Below are 12,045 nucleotides of genomic sequence, written 5' to 3'. Positions count from 1 at the left end.
ATGAAAATGCTTTTATTCAAATGAACCAAAAATACTATTTTTTCATTGTGTTGTATATACTGTGACATATAAAACATGACATGTAAAACAAGACATATAAAGCAATACATGTAAAACAACATACAGAGAATATTATTTCCCTCATAAGGCATCCCTTATATGTGCTGGCAAGTTAAAATGTTCGGCTGACCTGCTACAACTGAGAGTTACCATTCTCCAGTCACCATGTCCTGCACATGAAAATGAAGTATAATATTTGGCAGGATGAACCACACATAACTGGATATTAACCACAAGAATGTGTAATTGTAATATACCAATTAATGAGGGAGAAGAAGGTGGACAGGAGCAACAAGAACCATCATATAAATGGATATTAATTAAATTTTTCTATTAAAACTCTATTGAATAGCAGTAATCTAAAAAATAGGATATTATACAATTCACTGAAGTTCTGCTTCTAATTCCAAATCATATCTTTTCACTGTGGTAATTTAACTTGCCTTGTATGTGAGTCCATATTTCTAAAAATCTATTACACAAGTCTTCTTCTCATCAGAACTCCATCAGGGGAGGATAGCATCTGTATCAAGGTAGTCTATATGTTCTAACCCAACCTCCAGAGATCAAGATGGGCAGTCAATAACATGAGTTATTGTCTGCAATCCTGCCTCACAGTCACAGCGTGGAGAGGAAATCAGGCCCATCCAGTTGCAGTAGCTCTGGATGAGCCAGAGAGTATCCTGTTGAGCCTGGTCTTAGTGAGTTAGACTCTCTATCCCACTAGTGCTTCCACTCTACAAGAATGTAGTTTTCAGTTTCCTGGTGTCACTGATCATCCGTGCATAGTAAAGGAACAGTACTACTCTTGTCTAGGAGTGCATGAGCTGCTGTGTCAAAAGGGTGTCAGGAGATTGACCAAGATGTCACACCTTAGTCTACTGTGGGATTCTTCTGATGAATAAGAGCAGACCTTCAAATCGGTGCTGTGTGTTGTTTCCTATCTGAAAATTGGGCATCAATCAACCAGAGATATGACAGGTTGGTATCATCTGTCACAGCTGTCCAGGAAGATTTAACAGTAATGGCATCTCAAAGATCTGGTGGAACTGTGTGCATTAGCAAACACATACTGGAGGTTAGTGTACAAACCAAGCAACCGCTACTAATATGAGTGGCCAAATTCAGCTCCATGTTGACGAGAGTGGCAATTGTGCCCCCAAACCTCCAAAGCTGGAGCAAATACCAGGGCCAGTATAGATGTACAAAGGACCAAAGTGTCAGATCCCTTGGAGGTTCCGATAGTTTTCATATCGAGGCAGTACGGGAAGATATCTTCATTTCCAAGTATTCCAGGTCAGGCTGGTGTATCAGACTGTGATTGAGTTTTACTCCCATGTATGTGACAACTGGTTGGAATGGCAGTAACCATCCTTCCGTGTGGATTGAGATTGTTTAGATGGAAAGTGGCTGCCACTGTTTTGATTTCACTAAGAATTAGTCTCCATTGCTGGAAGTAAGAGGTCAAAATGTCCATGTCTTGGCTGAGATTTCCTTCAATATTTCAATATGGAAATCCCTTCAATATGGAAATCATTTATAGTATCTGCAGTACAAATGTCATCAGCATACACGTACTTCTTAGCCTGTATTTCAGGAAGTTTGGACGTGTATATGTTGAACAAAAGGGGAGCCAAAATGGACCCTTGTGGAAAGCCATTTGTGACATGCCCCTGGATACATCCTGGATTATGGAATTGCTGTGCCCCCTTCACTCTCCTTCCCAGGCTCTTTCCTGCACTGCTATGCTAATGAACAGCAAACTCCTCCAGGTTCTGTTCAGTCAGCCACCAACATCCAGAGGCACAACCAGCAAAGTACATGAAAGACCCCCAGCCACTCATGAACTATGTATAGGGAGAACCCCGCAATTCTCCCAGCCCGAGCCTTGCACACCAGAAATGTGCATTTTACATTGCTCAAGAGCCCCTTAGAGTAAAATCATTAATTAGTTCATCATACCATCAAATGGTAAGAATATGCATCAGCCTCTGTAACATGAGTAGATTCCCCAAACTTGAATCAAAACCACACTGGCTTGGATAAAACATTAACATAAGTGTACTAACTACAGAAAGATAGCTTTTAAGTCATTATAAATAGCATAGACATAGCAATTCAGAATTGGTACAAAATGAAATAAAAGATAAAATCACAGTCTAATTCCTAAACTTTATCAAGCTAAGACAAATTTGAAGTAATAAGGTTTCTCTTACCCAAAAACTGACAGCAGTCTGTGCTAATTGGAAAGCTTTTCCAGTTAGGACCACTCCCGCCACAGTTCAATGTTTCTTTATCTTCCAAATATTCTTGTGGCTTTCAGTGTAGGTGGGGGAGGAGAGGTGATGTCACTGTCCCTTATTTTATACTCTCCTCCAGGTGCTGGAAAGATCCTTGTTGAAAGATCCTTGTTTTGTCACGGGGGGGTTAGGCAGCCCCATGGTGTACGTGCTCGAGCAACTGTTTTTCATGTGAATTGTAACTCTCTTGTTTACAGCTCCCCTGCTGGTGAATGGCCGGTGATGGTCACTTAAAACCTGGCTGGATATTGGTCATCCTTTAGTTGACCCTGCAGGGCCAGTCTGTGGGCGTTTCCCAAACTCACAACATGTTTCAGTAACAAACATACAGCAAAATCTCATAACTTCTTGTACAGTGATGATACATTTCAACAGAACAGTAATGGTCAACAAATTATGACTTTCCCAATGATACCTCACAAGGCCTACTTTGCACAGGATTTATCATAATTTTGTAAAAGTGATGACCATAATAGTGTAGGTGGTCAACCATTGCTGTGATATTTAAGGCAATTGATTTTCTCCCTGACTTGCAGGGTGAAATTTCAGTTACCAGTTATTCTTGCATGAACCGCACCATTTGCCTACAAGAAATAACTTGCAACAGCTTGGCAGTCAGCCCAACAAAGGAATTTTTAAACTAAGGATTGGGAGAAAGACTACAGGTGTGGAGGAGCACGCAGTTCAGACAGAGACATCCCTTGGGGAGGAGTTATTAGAGGGAATACTCTATATCCTATTAAAGATGAGAAGATAGAAGTTGATAAAGTACAGGTAGGAGGTGAAGCAAAAGAGTCAAAAGAAAGAGTCCCATTCAGTTACATCACATGAAAGCAGATAGCTAAAAATTGATAAATTTTATAAGTGCTTTTATACAGAAGCTAGAAGTCTAAATACTAAGATGGGTGACTTAAAATGCCTGGTATTAAATTAAGATATTGGTACAGCAGGCTTTATACAATCTTGGTGGAATGATGATAATCAATAGGACACGGTAATACCAGCGTACCAAACATATAGGAATAACAGAGTAGGTTATACTTGTTGGAGAGTGGCATGATATATGAAACAAAGCATAGAGTCAAATATAAAAAAAAAATCTTAAATGAATTAAACAATACCAGAGAATCTCTATGGATAGAAATTCCATGCTTTAATAATGATAGAATAGCAATAGAAATATACTACTGATCACCTGATTAGATAGCAATGGTGACTGAAATGCTCAGGGAGAGTAGAGAGGTTACAAAAACTGAAAATGCAATAATAATGAGGGATTTCAGCTATCCCCACATTGACTGGGTACCTGTCACCTCAGGATGGGATACTGAGATAAAATTTCTAGACACCATTAATGACTACTTCTTGGAGTATCTAGTTCTAGAACCCCCAAAGAGAAAGGCAATTCTTGATTTAGTTCTAAGTGCAGCAGAGGAAAAGGTATATATAACTGACCTCCTCTGTAACAGTGACCATAATGAAATTAAATTTAACATTTTTATATGGGGGGAAAATACCAAAGAAGCCTACCACAGTATCATTTAACTTCAAAAAGGGGAACTACAGAAAAATGAGGAAGCTATTTAAACAGAAATTAAAAGGAAGAGTCACAAGAATGAAATGCCTGCAAGCTGCATGGAAACTTTTTAAAAACATCAGAATAGAGGCTCAAACTAAATGTGTACCCCAAATAAAAAAAAAAAATGGTAAGAGGACCAAAAAATGCCACCATGGCTAAACAACAGAGTGAAAGAGGTGGCTATAGGCAAAAATACATCCTTTAATAATTGGAAGTCAGATCCTACTGAGGAAAATAGAAAGAAGCATAAACACTGGCAAGTCAAGTGCAAAAGTATAATTAGGCAGGCCAAAAAAGAATTTGAAGATCAACTAGCAAAAGACACAAAAATGAACAGCATTTTTTTAAAGTACTTCAGAAGCAGGAAATCTGCCAAAGAGTCATTGGGGCCACTGGACAATCGAATTGCTAAAGGAGCATTCAAAGAATACAAGGCTGTTGCATCGGTCTTCATTACTGAGGATGTGAGGGAGAGTCTCACACCTGAGCCATCCTTTTTAGGGGGCAAATCTGAGGAACTGTCCCAGAGTGAGGTGTAAGTAGAGGAGGTTTTGAACAAATTGATAAATTAAGCAATAATAAGTCACCAGTTCCAGATGGCTTTCACCCAAGAGTTCTGAAGGAACTCTAATATCAAATTGCAGAACTACTAACTGCGGTGTGTAACCTATTGCTTAAATCAGACTCTGTACCAGAGGACTGAAAAATAGATAATTTAACACCGATTTTTTAAAAAGGCTCAAGAGGTGATCCTGGCAATTACAGGCCAGTAAGCCTAACTTCAGTACCAGGCAAATTGGTTGAAATTATAGTAAAGAACAGAATTATCAGACACAAGAGATGAACACGATATGTTGGGAAAGAGTGAACATGGCTTTTGTAAAGGGAAATCATGCCTCACCGATTAGAATTCTTTGACGGTGTCAACAAGCATGTTGACAAGGGTGATCCAGTAGATATAGTGTGCTTGGACTTTCAGAAAGCCTTTGACACGGTGCAAGACCAAAGGCTTTTAAGAAAATTAACCAGTCAAGAGATAAGAGGGTAGATTTTTTTCATGGATCAGTCATTGATTAAAAGATAGGAAACAAAAGGTAGGAATAAATTGTGAATTTTCATAATGCAGAGAGATAAATAGTAGGGTCCCCAAGGGTTTCTATTGGGACCAGTGCTATTCAACATACTCATAAATGATCTGGAAAAGGGGATAAACCTAAACTGAGGTGGCAAAGTTTGCAGATTATATAAAATTACTCAAAATAGTTAAGCTCAAAGATAACTGTGAAGAATTACAAAGCGATCTCACAAAATTTGGTGACTGGGCAACAAAATGGCAGATGAAATGCAATGTTAATAATTACAAAGTAACACACATTGGAAAACATAATCCTAACTGTACATACAAAATGATGGGGTCTAAATTAGCTGTTACCACTCAAGAAAGAGATCTTGCAGTCATCATGGATAGTTCTCTGAAAACATCTGCTCAATGTACAGCAGCAGTCAAAAAAGTTAATAGAATATTAGGAACCATTAAGAAAGAGATAGATAACACAACAGAAAATGTCATAATGCCACTATATAAATGTAAGGTACACTCACACCTGGAATGCTGTATTTAGTTCTTGTCACCCTATCTCAAAAAAGATATATTAAAATTGGAAAAAATACACTGATGGGCAACAAAAATGATTAGAGGTATGGAACAACTTCCATAGGAGGAAAGATTAAAAAGACTCGGACTGTTGATCTTAGAAAAGAGACAAATAAGGGTGTGGGATATGATAGAGGTCTATAAAATTATGAATGATGTGGAGAAAGTGAATAAGGAAGTAATGTTTACCACTTCACATAACACAAGAACCAGGGATCATCCAAAGAAGTTAATAGACAGCAGGTTTAAAACAAACATCAGGAGGTAGTGTTTCCCCACAATTTGGACTCCTGGCACCCTAATACTGGTTTGCCTATAACCATAAATTGATTATCAATTTATTTCGACCAAATGGGTAATAAAGTGGTGACCTGCTCTAGAGGAATTGCCAGGGTATTACCTGGGGGTTTGTCTCCAACACAGAGGACTCCCCAGAGCAGACTAATCCTGCTATTCCTTGGAAGAACTCTGATACAGCCCTCTGCTAAAAGGATTGACATACAAGCAGCAATTCTTCGAAAACAAAGTATTATTTATTTAAAAGAATTAATCAGTTACAATACATTCAATAAAACAAGAAGAATACATTACACTCTATAAGACATCGTAGGACACAATTATCTTTCATTAAGACTTATACAATAAAGTGGCACTGTAAAATAGAATACATAGAATATACAGACTATGTAGCAGTTACAGTGTAATACCTAAGGCACATAGAGAACTTGTACACATATGTATAAGAAGTCCTAATACAATGCCGATAACAGACAGAGCTTCTATACAGATGTACAAGAAAGCATTACAAGGGTATACATTGAGAAGATGTTTGGAATGCTAAGACTATCACAATAGGGTGGGAAATTATGCTGAAGAATCTTGTTGCTGTGGGGGACTATCCCAAAAATACTTTCCACCAACTATGTTTAGTATCACTTTTTATATGCTCAATTACTTGTTAAATTTTTTTTTTCGTAGAGTGGTGAACAGTAATCATAACCCTTTGTCCATTTTTCTGAGCTTTTTGTAGTTGTTTTTGCAATTCATCAATTAATTGTTTAATCTAATTTATGTTTAACCCTAAAGGTATGGGGTTGATTCTTTTATGCATCTGATATTGATCTTTAATTTCCTCATTCCCAGTTTTGGGTAATGTGAAATTGAAATCGCAACCAACCATTGAAGTAATGTTACACAAACATTTGCTGTCATATGGATTATAAATTATATTGTAGATGAGATTTACCTTAATCAATGGACACCAACTTCTAATACATACACATTTTTCCCAACATATACAGTGATCGATCCATTAAATGGAAAAGCATCTAATTGATAGTGGCATTTTCCTTTTTTGTGATTTAAACATACATTATAAGGTTGAATCACAACATTATTACAGATTACACAATTCCTCATTCTTCCGTACAAGCCTCAAGTTCCACGGTTTTCCATGTCTGATTTTATTTTATTGCCCAAAGTTTGTGTTCTGTTAGTTGCATCACACTGGTGTTAACATTTAACCCAAATTATACAATAGGAAATATCCATTCAGTATGGGCATCAGACATCATAATTACATATGTAGAAGCTTGGTTCAGTTGAGGATTGCATGTGAAGTTTATCATCTTCCACCAAGAATAGAGTCTTTTCTCAGCCTCAGTGACGTATTTCCACATTATGCTTCTTATTTCTAGAGGTAAAATTCCACCTATTCCATCTTGTATAATATCTTTGACCGCTATATTAGTCCAAGTTTGTGCTTGTATACATGCTAATGCCAGAGATACATTGCTGTGTAACATTTCTATTGTGTTTAAGATGGCCAAATTATCTTCTCTTTGTAATTTTTCCCAGCTGGGGAGTAAAGTTGCTATAAGGTGATGGCTAACACTTATATCATTTAAAGATGTTACCAAAGGTTTAGAAATGGCTCCCAAATGTCATCCTACTAAGTTTAATTTATTAGCCAATACCTCTTCATCTATATTATTTAATACTCCCAACCCTGTACCTGTTCTTCCTAAGATTGTATATATCAGACTTATTTTCTTTCTATCAGTAGAAAGAATTGGGTTTCCACCCATCCAGTAAATTGGGTTTCCATCCATCTTTTCCATCCTTCAAATAAAGGTCCAATATATTTCCTACATTGTCGTCTTTGACGCAAAATATTATAGGAGCTAAATCTACTATTACTTTCTTTAGGAAGTAAGTAGGGTCTATTATTAATTGTTTCTTAATATCTTCTTTTACTACATATGGACCAATATCTCTGAACTTATTAAAAGGTTAAATGAGCACGCAATTATATTTCATCCTTCCATTAATGCACACTGCCATAGTCTAACCCTGACTATACTTACCTATACTTATATTAACAATATATTATCTATTCCTTTTAACAGTTACATTATATCTACATTTTCCCTAATACTAACTATATATATATATATATATATATATATATATATATATATATATATAGTAGCTAAACCTACTCTAATATTTCCCTAACATTAACAATTATTATAAAATATTTCTTCTTAAACATTAGCTATTATTAGATTGATGGAATCCTATAATGATAACATTAAGTTGTTCTCCAAAGCATCTGGTTGTTGACATCAATTAAACAATTCAGTACTTCTGTTATATCACTCCCTATAATTCCATATGCTGCTGCTCCTCGATGCACAAGGCCAAATCTAGTGTGTACTTGTCTTTGGCCTATGCTAATTGATATTGGCATATTTAAGGGAATAAGAAATTGTCCTCCCACTCCATTTAGCACACAAAACTCTTGTGAAGCAAATGGCATTAAATAAAATTCCGTATTGATATTTAAAATTGACAGGGATGAGCCCATATTACTGCTTCTTCTTCTGATTCTTCCTCTATTCTGCTATCCTCCTCACTACTTCCTTCCATAGCCTCTAACATATTTTCCAACTCTTCCTCTGGCATGTTCATTAAGTCTAGCATTTCCTACTTATCAATTCCTGGGATATTTTTGAACCAATTTCCTGTCATGCTCTTTCTTACTTCCTTTCTTTTCTTTTCTGCCTCTCTTAATGGCTACTCTTCCCCTTTCCCTATTTATTTAAAACAAAAAGTATTATTATTATTCTCATGTTTAATTTATCTAGTTCTACTATTACTTATTGTATTCCCATCCTATTACTGATTTATTATCTATCTTATTGGCTATGTTATCTTAACTTATTTCTATCATTATTATTGCTACTAAACTTATTCTATACTTATAGTTATTATTATTACTAAACTTAACACTTATTTACTATGTGATTAAACTTTATTTACTACATATTTAGTTATTTATTTTTCTTACTTGTATTTTTCTATTCCCCTGCATTCCACAGCACTTTTGCACTTATATCAATCATTCGATTCAGTCTTTTTATAACATCTGTTTCAGTAAGTCCTCTATGGCTAATTCTCATGTTTGCCAAACCAAATCTTACATTATCTATCCATCTAATACCTATATTGATGGATAGAGGAATACTTGAAGGAATGGGTATCTGTTCTCCCAATAGTCCTGTAAGCATATACATGTCTCCTGACATAGATTGTATAATATCTACATTTACTGCTGTATTGATTAATGAAAACAATGATCCAATAGCCAGATAGCAGAGTGTTTCAATTTCTGCTTCAATAATTCAGATTGGAACCAATGGTCTGTCGTATTGATCTAAATATATCTGGGATACAATTAATGGAGAGGTTTCTTCCTCTTCAGACTCCTCTATTCCACTGTCTTCATTATCTGTTATTTCTACTTCAGCTGGTCTTATAAGTTCATCTACTGGCATATCTAGAATCTAGTAAATCTTTCATCTCTTCATTATTCATCAGATTTCCCATTTCCTTGTCATTTATATCTGGCACTTCCCCAAAACATGCTGCCGTACCATCTCATTTATCTATTCTATTCTTCCCTTTTCTTTCTCTAGAAAAAGAAAATGTACTATTGACTTATATATACATATGCATACTTTATCTTACTTATAAAACATTTCTTTCTAAGTCTATTGAGCATTGCAGTGCCATCAGAATATCCATTCCCATTATTCCGACTCTGTTCTCCCCTAGGTTCATGACTCCAAAACATATACCATATACTGTCTCATTTCCCACCTTAACTATTAGTGGTAATGTTTGCAGAATTTCACTTTATATTCCTAATACCCCTCGTACTGTGACTATTTCTGAGGAGATATATGGGAGGAAGTCTGCCGGATTATGTATATTATTTAACACTGAGTACATAAATCCTGTGTCTAGATAGCACAGGTGTTGGATTTTTCCGTTATCTATGCTGAATTTTGCAATCGGTCTTCCGTTGTGATCGCTCCATAAAGGAATTATTACTTGAGGTGGTTGCCCCTCCAACTGGTAACTTGTGCTATAGTTTGGGATGATTGGTCTACCCTCAAACTCTGATTAATTGTAGTTAGACTTTCCCAAAATTTATCTAAATCTTGCTCTGTGCAATCTGGAGGTGAATACCATGTCTCCTCATCCCATATCTCATTCTGCATTCCTTCTCTCTGCATTTTTTCTATTTTATCCTTTTTCTGTCCCTATGATAAGAGAAATATCTTTATTACTATTTTAGTTCCCCCTTCCATCTTTTTGATGAATGAAACCATTTTGACATTTCTCTTTTTCTTCTTCTTCTTATTATTGAAATTTATCAGCTCTAATTATTCTATTTTTAATCAAAACATATTGGAGAGGAACCGAACACTTTATTTTTACTTCATAAATCCTTATAATTTGTATTGCCATTAAGGATCCAAATAAATTCCTATTCGTTGTACTAACTGAAAAAATGTGGCATCTGTATCTATTAACATATCTTATCTGGATGCTCCCCTATTAAATTCTACATATCCAGTAGGTCTTCCCCAATCATCTGGTTTTAAATGTGCCACTAGATCAGCATGATCATTTGATGACATCGGGGAGATAGGTGGTGCTTGATCTCCCTACACTCGATCTCTGCAGCATGGCCGAGTCACAGGTACGCTCCTTTCATGGTTAGCTAATTTCTGAAGCAATTTGTCAGTAGGCAACACATCAATTTGATTTCTAGGCTCATACTGCAATAACTTTTTCCAAAGCCAAACTTTTCCAGAACCACAAACTTTCCCTTCTTCATAAGGGACAAGCTTTCTATTTTTATTTTCTCCCTTATTTTGCCTGCTTTGCTGGTTTTCTTGTCCTTTTAGACCATTATAGGAAAAGGTTGCCACTGATACTCCTTCAGGTTTTTTGCTTGGGGGTAGCCACCCTTTCTGTATTTTACCTTTACCCGTTTCTGTACTTTTTAAAGCAGTGTCTGAATTATTAACCATTACTGCTGTTTTTATTGTTATACCAAATTGTGAAACTAATGCTTCTTCAGATTGTAATACATTACACACCATGGTACCTTTCTGTTTATGCATTAATTCCCAACTCACACGTGACTCTGGTTTTTCTTTTACCCATTTTTTCTCCTTAGGAAAACTTCTTACAAAATCAGAATCCCCTTCTGTAAATAAAGATTTCACCTTTCTTTTCCAGCTATTCATATTACTTTCAAAGGGGAATCCAGAAAAGATTTCTGAACTTGTACCCAAGCTGACCTTCTTCTTTTCTCTCGCTCCTGTGAGTTCAACTTCTTTGATGCTCACCACAGCATTGCTTTCCTGAGCTGTGCTTTTAACTGTCTGCATAGCCTGCCATTCTTCCTGTAAGCAAGCCTCTTTATACTGGCCACATGCATGGTCAGTTATAGTCTGCTGGTTCTGTGATCTCAGAACCACATCTACTACTGCCTGTGTGGTCATACGTTTTCCCCTCAAACAGCAATCTGGCTTTTCTAACTCTGTAAGCCATTGCTTATCACAAGTGCCCCTTTTTACTCCGTAGCCCATCCTTCACACCTTCTTCCTGTAATGTGGAGTTCTCAGCATCAAGCTGAGCCCTCTCCTCACAACAAAACTTCAATTGCTGCCCTTGGACACAGGGCAGTACAGCCTAATGGCTAGAGTCAATATGGCGGGTGGGGGCACCACCAGGGGGGTGCTGGCCCGGGTAGGGGAGCATGGTTTCTTCTGACTCCACTGGGTGCCAACCCAGGGACCTAACAGTGATGAGAGGTCCATCACTGGGTCAGCGGGGAATCCCGCCAAAACAAGTTGACCTCTTGCTCATCCTCCCTCGGTCACTTCCTACTGTAGTTCCAGGAGCTGCTGTCCATGGAGCGTCAGGATCTCCAATTTCCTCAGCGTGGATGGTCCTCCGGGGTTCCTTGGGCTCCAGGCCTCCAATCCAGCTCACAGGGTCTCTGGCTTTTGCAGACAAGGGCTGTGGCAGCTCTTCAGCTGGAGCTTCAGCTTAAGGTCCTTCCTCTCCAGCAGTCAGCCCAGAATGAG

The sequence above is a fragment of the Chelonia mydas genome, chromosome 5 (assembly GCF_015237465.2).
Source record: "Chelonia mydas isolate rCheMyd1 chromosome 5, rCheMyd1.pri.v2, whole genome shotgun sequence".
Classification (NCBI taxonomy): Eukaryota; Metazoa; Chordata; order Testudines; family Cheloniidae; genus Chelonia; species Chelonia mydas.
Note: the sequence above shows the minus strand (reverse complement) of the source record.